Source organism: Camelina sativa, chromosome 13, assembly GCF_000633955.1.
Source record: "Camelina sativa cultivar DH55 chromosome 13, Cs, whole genome shotgun sequence".
Classification (NCBI taxonomy): domain Eukaryota; kingdom Viridiplantae; phylum Streptophyta; class Magnoliopsida; order Brassicales; family Brassicaceae; genus Camelina; species Camelina sativa.
In genome coordinates this window covers 22820830-22829633 of record NC_025697.1, presented here as the reverse complement: position 1 = coordinate 22829633, position 8804 = coordinate 22820830, and the positions used below count along the sequence as shown (strand labels likewise).

The window sequence follows — 8804 nt, the reverse complement described above, 5'->3', positions numbered from 1 at the left end:
TGTTTAATATTCGTTGTAAGTAAGTCATTCTCATCTTTAAGAGATGAATTTATGTTCTATCATGATGTATTGCTTTGCTTATCATATCAATAGAACTAAGTTTTTTGTTTTGTTTTTCTTTCCAACACTACATCTTATTTTGTTCGTTTTATAATTTACCGATGTTTATAACAACCAAACATACTAACCATAACTTAACGATAGTCCAAAATACTAACCAAAAAGTTTAATATTTTATTTGCCTTTTCACTAAGTTTTACTGTTGTCCATTATTTGAAAAATTAGGAATTGTCCTTATATAAACCACAAAATAGGCATACTCTCTTTGATACCGTATCATTATTTTTTTATATAACATTATTTACCTATGCGCGCTACTATAACAATGTAAGTGACTTTTGTTTTCTTTTCTTTTTTTGCTTTACCTCTTTACTTTATTTTTGAACTTGTTGTCATCTTTCTTTGTCCTAAAGCACGATACTATTGCTTATTTGCAGGTCTTCCATGGCTGTAATGACCAAACTGATATTGGTATCTTTATATTGCAATCACTAATGATTATTTCATATACTGTTAAACCCTTGTTTGTTTCATGATTACAACTTGGTCCCTTCAGTTAACAAATATTTTAAATTCATCCCTTTTTTTTAATTTTGGTATGTTTCTATTTGCAGGTGTATAGACGAACATCAAAAAACACGGATTTGCTTCTGTCTCCTTTGACAGCCATAGGCTCAACATCTGTGTTGACAGAGAGAATAACTCGATTGGCTTCGTTCACAAGTTCACTTCCTTCATTTTTTGATTTGTAGATGTTCCTCCTCTTGAAAAAGTCTTTTGCCTCTTCACATGTGTCTACGAAACGTATCTTTGCGATTCCAGAAACAGCTGACATCAGAGTTGGCTGCACTATGATGAGGTACATCATGTAGTCAGAAAGGTTGTTATGATTTGGGCCCTTTGTTTACACAAATCCTGCATCTTCTATATGACAAAGACGTGTTGCAAGAAGATGCCATCTTGAGATGGGCTGAAGAGAAAGCAGGCGCGGATGAAACTGACAAAGTATATCTTAAACAATGCGAGACATTCATACAGTGGCTTAAAGAAGCATCTGAGGAGGAAGATGAAGATGATGAAGATGAAGAAGAAGATGACTGAACTGGTAAACATGAGTTCGATGGCTCTCAATTGATTGCCTCACATTTTGATTGATCATTTTACTTTTAAGAGATACTTTGTTTTTTTCTGTTATCATCAATAATCTTTTTTTTTTTTTTTTCCATTTCTGTATGCGTTTGACGTATATTTTGAGTCTTTACTATATCTCTTGTAATCGGGCAAGAAGAAACGTGTGTTTTATTTTATTTTCCAATTACTCCCTCTACTTTCTCTTTTTTTTTACAAATAATAGCATTACAATTTCACTAGTTCTTCTCCTAGTTCCTGCGACGCGTTCTCTTCCTCTCGATTCGATCTTCTATCTTTAGACGAATCGGTGCTTGATCAAGGTTACGTAAGAACCCTAATTTTTGGATCCAAGAATCTAGAACCTCCGAAATGGAGAAAAGTAGCTTACGGAGGGATGCAAATCGGATACGACGACAACTACACCGACGAATCATTCCTAGAAGAAATGGTGATGAACGCAAATGTGGTGAGGCGTGATTTGCTCAAGGTGATGAAAGACTCTGTCTCAATCTTTCAATACCTCTGCATCGTTGCGCTTGTCGTCTTGGTTTGGGTTCACACTCTTGAATCATCTTTGGACGAGAACTCGCTTAAGTGAAGGTGATGACGTTGAGTTGTTCTTGCTCAAAAACTACGTTAATTCAAACTTGTTTCTATTAAGGCATATTCTTTTTTTTAAATTCATCCCTTTTTTTTTAATTTTGATTGATTTTAAAAAAATAATTTTAGAATATGTAATTGTTTTTTAGTTTGGGATAAGAAAAATTAGTCATATGATAGTAAAAATTTCAAATTAAAATAAAGATTGGAACTAAATATAGAAACCAATCTAAGAGGGTGTTATTGGATGGAGGTTTTTAATGGATTTGAATTATTAGTGGATTTTAAAGTTCAATGGTATCTAATGCATTAGACGAGGATTTGATGTCATTATAAATAGATTTGAAAAGCATAACTATCACAAGTAATGTATATTTCCTTTAGAATATTACTTTCTCTCTCTATCTCTTTCATAAATTATTTTAAATAGCATAATATTAAAATTATATTAATTATTAATTATAACTACATATATCCTAAAATAATTTTTACTGTAAAATATCACTAAATTGAAAATAAAACTTGGTTGATCTGGTCATAATCAACATTAGCCCAAACTTACCAGTGGCTTTATTCCATATATGATGACTTAAATAGTTTTTTTCTTAATATCTTTTTTTTATTTATGCAGTTACATTTATACCACGAGTTTAATTTAGAAAACAATAAAAATCTAAATCATACAGTTATATTAATATTAAATTAAAAAGTAAAATCATTATATATAAAAATAAAAGATTATTCTGGAATGTACCACATGTTCAAATTACTAAGTTACACATGTATCACAAATTAAATCTAAAAACACTAATAATTTGAAATCATACAATTTTAATATCAAATTCAAACATATAATAAATTAAATATGTCGTGTACCATAGTTTAAATTACTTAATTACATATATAGTAAACGTCAAATTTTAAAAACAGAAAAAATGTAAATCAAATTTCTAATTTTAATATCAAATGAAAACTATAAAAACTAAATTATAATATACAAAAGATTATTCCGCGGTATACCGCGGGTTAAATCCTAGTTATATAAGATTTTACATTTCAATATCGTGTGAAAGATCTTCTAAACTTCCTCATCAAGATATATTTGCGAATCTTAATTGTAAAACCCTACCAACTTACGTATATACTATAAATACTTAGCATACTCACCATCTATAGGCCAGTTTAGGCCGATAAAAAGGTTTACTATTATTTCTTATACTCGTGTGAAATATCGTTAGTCTAGATTTCGGCTCCTCAAGCATTAGATGACTCGAATGCATCTTCGGTGACGAAAGTGGAGAGAGATATCAGATGTTGAACGACGGAGGAGGTTTGGTGACCGTGAAGATCTGCCTCTTCATCTCGCCGACTGATTTTGAGTTCCCCTATGCAATAATAGCAAACGAAAAAAATTAAATAGAGTCGAGGACAATTGGTCGAGTAAAGTTACTTGGTTTCATATTAGATTCAAATGAAACTTACAATCAAAGTTTAACATGGACGAGGAAGATTGGATATTATTGAAGATGAAAGTAATTGACATTTTTGGAATCTACAAATTGCAGAGGGATTGATGGGACAAAAAGGCACCACTTCTTTGAGTTGAAAATACTTTGGTTTCAATATTATTTTTAAACTAATCTTATAAACATTTTATATATAGTTTAAAAGAAAAAATATATGAACAAAAAAATACATAATTTTAATGTGTGTTTGAAGATTGGATATATACTAGGTAAAGAAATAATTTATTTAGTTATAAATTACATTAAACCAAAATTAATTTAGTTACCAAATATATAAAGATTATTTTTGTATGTGGAATAATATGTGGTTTTTCGTTCCTATGTAATATAATGTTATTTTCTATTATATAATAATTTTTAAGAATGAGGAAAAAAAATTGGGCATTCAGGTTCTGGATTGTATTTGGTTTGGGTTTTTCCAGATTCAGAAAGAAGAGTTTAGTATCCGTTTGGTGATTATGACTATTTGTTTATAAATTTTGATTTGGATATGTGTCTTATTCGGACTGGTTTTGATTTGATTTTCGAGAAAAAACAAACTAAAAATATGTTTGATTTTAACAAAAAATGGTTGAATTTTATCAAAAAAACGTTATACTTGAGTCTATTTGGTTGTCAATTGTTTTAGTTAGGTTATTTAGTTGAACTGTTTTTAGCTTAATTATGTATCAAATATGAAAAATTTAAAATTTTACATTTTTAAATATTATCATTGAATCAACTTAATAAGAACTTTAAAATATTATGAATATGTAAACTTATAAAAAGTTTAAATTTTATAGAATATGGTTATATGGCAGAATAGGTTATAAAAAAAAGGGTTTGAAATAATATTATTATAAACTTAATAATTATTGACTCAGTACTAAAATACGGGTTAAAACCTCATTTTATTCTTTAGTCAACACTATGAATCTATTTTACATATCAAATCAGACTGATTTTTAACTGATATTGTGTAACATAATTAAAATATATGAACAAAATTGTGACTTAATGACACAATAGCTTATAAATTACTTATTTTTTGTTATTATAATTAACAATATAAATATAAACTTAAACAAACAAATTAAATATTACAAAAATAAAATAAAAAGAAACTGAAATTTTAATTTTTTTTAATAAAAAGATTGTCCTGCAGATTAAATAAAATCTACTTCATATATCGCAAGAGATCCACAACGGCTCCTCAAACTGACCTTCAAGCTTATCTCCATCTTGACCGTTCAAGCTCAACCGAGTCAAATCCAATTCATCCACAGTATCACACGTCGGAGTCTGTAAAGAAGAATAGAATAATTTGTGTGTGTATTCATCGAGGTTTGTACAAGGTATTTATACTACTTTGGTAAACCCTAAGACAAAGATTGCTGACCAAGCAACTATACAAGTCGGCTAACTATCGAGGCTTTGTATACATCGGCCCAATACTCCCCCTCAAGATGAAGCATGCATATCACAAACGCCCATCTTGGACATCAGATTAATGAATTGAGGCTTACCCAACGCCTTAGTTAAAACATTCGTTAACTGCTCTTTAGTACCAACATGTGTTGTAGTGAGAACTCCACCTTTAATGGCATCATGTACCCGATGACAATCAATCTTGATATGCTTCGTTCTTTCGTGAAACACGGGATTAGCGGCAATATAAAGTGCAGACTTACTATCACAGAACAGGCGAGCCGGTGTCGATGATGGGAAACCCNGTTAAAACATCCGCTAACTGCTCTTTAGTACCAACATGTGCTGTAGTGAGAACTCCACCTTTAATGGCATCACGTACCCGATGACAATCAATCTCGATATGCTTCGTTCTTTCGTGAAACACGGGATTAGCGGCAATATAAAGTGCAGACTTACTATCACAGAACAGGCGAGCCGGTGTCGATGATGGGAAACCCAAATCCGTAAAGAGTTGTCTTAACCACAATATCTCGCGTGTAGCAGTCGACATTGCATGATACTCAGCTTCACAAGAAGAATGCGACACTACTTTTTGTTTCTTAGTTTTCCAAGATATCGGAGACCCACCAAGCAACGCAACATAGGCTGTTAAAGATCTTCGTGACAACGGACACGTACCCCAATCAGCATCGCAATACACGGAGAGTTGTAAATCGGAACGAGAGCTAAGCAAGATACCTTGCCCTGCCGTCCCTTTAAGATATGTCACTACTCGTAACGCTGCCGCCATAAGCCTTTCACGTGGCTTTTGCATGAACTGCGACAAAATGTGAACAGAGTACGAAATATCAGGACGAGTGTTAGCCAAATAAATAAGTCGTCCTACGAGTCTTCGATACGAAGCTGGTTCAGGAAGAAGAGGACTCGTATCCGAAGCAAGGTGATGATTCTGCTCCATTGGTGTTTCAGCTGGCCGTAAACCAAGAAGACCAGTTTCTTGTACTATATCCAAAGTATATTTTCTCTGTGTCAACATAAAACCTTCCTCATTACGGGCTATTTCAATACCCAAAAAATATTTGAGCTTGCCCAAATCCTTCATACGGAAACACTCGGCCATATATGTCTTGAATTTGCGGATTGCCTCACTATCATTTCCACAAACAATAAGATCATCAACATAAACTAAAACACGAATCTCGACACTCCCACGGGTATAGGTAAATAAGGAGTAATCAGAGTAAGACTGAACAAATCCGGCTTTAGTAAGAGCGGTAGAAAGCTTCTCATACCAACAGCGAGGTGCTTGTCGGAGCCCGTAAAGTGATTTATGGAGGCGACACACTTTATTTGGTTCAGGATGTGTAAAACCTTGCGGAAGCTTTATATACACTTCTTCATGAAGATCACCGTGAAGAAAAGCGTTGTGGACGTCTNGAGAGCTAAGCAAGATACCTTGCCCTGCCGTCCCTTTAAGATATGTCACTACTCGTAACGCTGCCGCCATATGCCTTTCACGTGGCTTTTGCATGAACTGCGACAAAATGTGAACAGAGTACGAAATATCAGGACGAGTGTTAGCCAAATAAATAAGTCGTCCTACGAGTCTTCGATACGAAGCTGGTTCAGGAAGAAGAGGACTCGTATCCGAAGCAAGGTGATGATTCTGCTCCATTGGTGTTTCAGCTGGCCGTAAACCAAGAAGACCAGTTTCTTGTACTATATCCAAAGTATATTTTCTCTGTGTCAACATAAAACCTTCCTCATTACGGGCTATTTCAATACCCAAAAAATATTTGAGCTTGCCCAAATCCTTCATACGGAAACACTCGGCCATATATGTCTTGAATTTGCGGATTGCCTCACTATCATTTCCACAAACAATAAGATCATCAACATAAACTAAAACACGAATCTCGACACTCCCACGGGTATAGGTAAATAAGGAGTAATCAGAGTAAGACTGAACAAATCCGGCTTTAGTAAGAGCGGTAGAAAGCTTCTCATACCAACAGCGAGGTGCTTGTCGGAGCCCGTAAAGTGATTTATGGAGGCGACACACTTTATTTGGTTCAGGATGTGTAAAACCTTGCGGAAGCTTTATATACACTTCTTCATGAAGATCACCGTGAAGAAAAGCGTTGTGGACGTCTATTTGATGCACTTCCCAATTATTTGCAGCCACAAGACGTAACAAACTTCGAACAGTTGTCATTTTTGCCACCGGTGCAAACGTTTCAGCAAAATCTCGACCCGCAACTTGTCGATTTCCTAGCACCACAAGGCGTGCCTTATACCGTTCTATACTTCCATCAGAGTGAAACTTGATTTTATAAACCCACATTGTGTCAAGAGCCACTTTTCCTGGAGGTAAATCGACATAACTAAACGTGTTAGTTTCCTCAAGAGCACCAACTTCTTTACCCATAGCATTCGTCCACCGTTTGTCTTGAATAGCCTTTTTGTAACTTCGTGGCTCCACCGATGCACTAACCACTGCAAGAAAAGCTTTGTAGCGGGTCAAAAAACGTGCATCAGTGATAAAATCGGTGAGTGGATATAGTGAAGTACCTTGGACCGTGACGAGAGAATCGTGGATGGAGTGATCGGGAAGAACGTGATTAGATGGAGTGCTTGCCACAATATTATACAACAGGTAATCTTGCAATCGAACAGACGGTATCTTCATACGCTTAGCCTGTCCTAATTCAGCTTCGACGGTACTAGGATCATCATTCAAAACACTAGCAGGAGATGTTCTAGGCGACACAATGGGTCCAACTTCTAGAATTGCAACATCAAGATCAGCAGGACTAACTTCACGAACCTCTGTTTCGACAACTTTGGCTGGGGAGTCCGTCTCACTCGTAGAACCCACGACACTCCCCCTGTTTTCAATATTTCCCGATACGTCAAGAAGCCAATCAAAATCACAATTGTCTACATTACAGCTAGAGGGTTCGGATTCCAACTGAGAAGAGAAAGGAAATTCAGTTTCCTTGAATATCACATCACGAGACACAAAGAACTCATTTGTGTCCAAATCATATAAGTTCCAGCCTTTCTTACCGTACGAGTAACCAACAAAAACACATTTTCTACTACGTGAGACAAACTTGTCTTTGTCTCGTATCTGTTTGTGAGCATAACACAAAGAACCAAACACTCTCAGCTCATCATACGAAGGTTGTTGTCCAAACAACACCTCATGAGGACACTTATGACGTAGAAGCTTTGTTGGTGTTAAATTAATAACATGAGCTGCAGTCAATACCGCTTCTCCCCAAAATTTGGTAGGCATATTTGCTTGAAATAACAACGATCTTGCAACATTTAAGAGATGACGATGCTTTCTTTCCACTCTACCATTTTGTTGTGGTGTTCCCACACAAGTGGTTTGATGTACAATACCCTTTTCTCGAAAGAAAGATGACAAACACAAGAATTCTGTTCCATTATCACTTCGAACCATTTTAACCGCCTTACCAAATTGTTTTTCTGAATAAGCACAAAAATTTTGAAGAACACTCTTAACTTCTAATTTTTCTAACAGCAAAAATGTCCACACAGTACGATAAAAATCATCCAAAATTGGCAAAAAATATGATGCTCCGTTAGACGCTTTGATACGATAGGGACCCCAAACATCAACATGGATTAAAGCAAAACACTCACTTGTTTTATTAATACTTCCCGAAAAAGAATCTCTAGTTTGCTTAGCCCGAAAACATGTGTCACACGGACTTGGACTAGCAGAAACAGAAACACCAGAAAACAAAGGCATAGTAGCTAATACTGAAAACGAGGGATGACCTAACCGCTGATGCCACAACTGTTCATCAACCTTCCGAACTGTCTTGTTTACTCGAGCAGCTTTGTCATCCGCAAAATAATAAACTCTATCACGTTCTTTCCCGGCTCCAATCAGCGTCCTCGAAAACCGGTCCTGTAAAACACACACATCGCGTCGGTGAAAAACGCAAAACAATTAGAATCCTTCAAGAGTTTTGATACCAAGACTAAAGAGCAATTCAAATCTGGTACATATAAAACATCATATAAACTAATACGATCCGA

General features: G+C 35.0%; 1 long non-coding RNA gene across 1 annotated transcript; it reads left to right on the top strand.

The window, feature by feature from the left end:
- On the top strand, positions 368–687 carry LOC109128439. Its single transcript, XR_002034822.1, has 3 exons — positions 368–387; positions 498–531; positions 675–687. It is a non-coding gene; the product is annotated as an uncharacterized LOC109128439 (long non-coding RNA).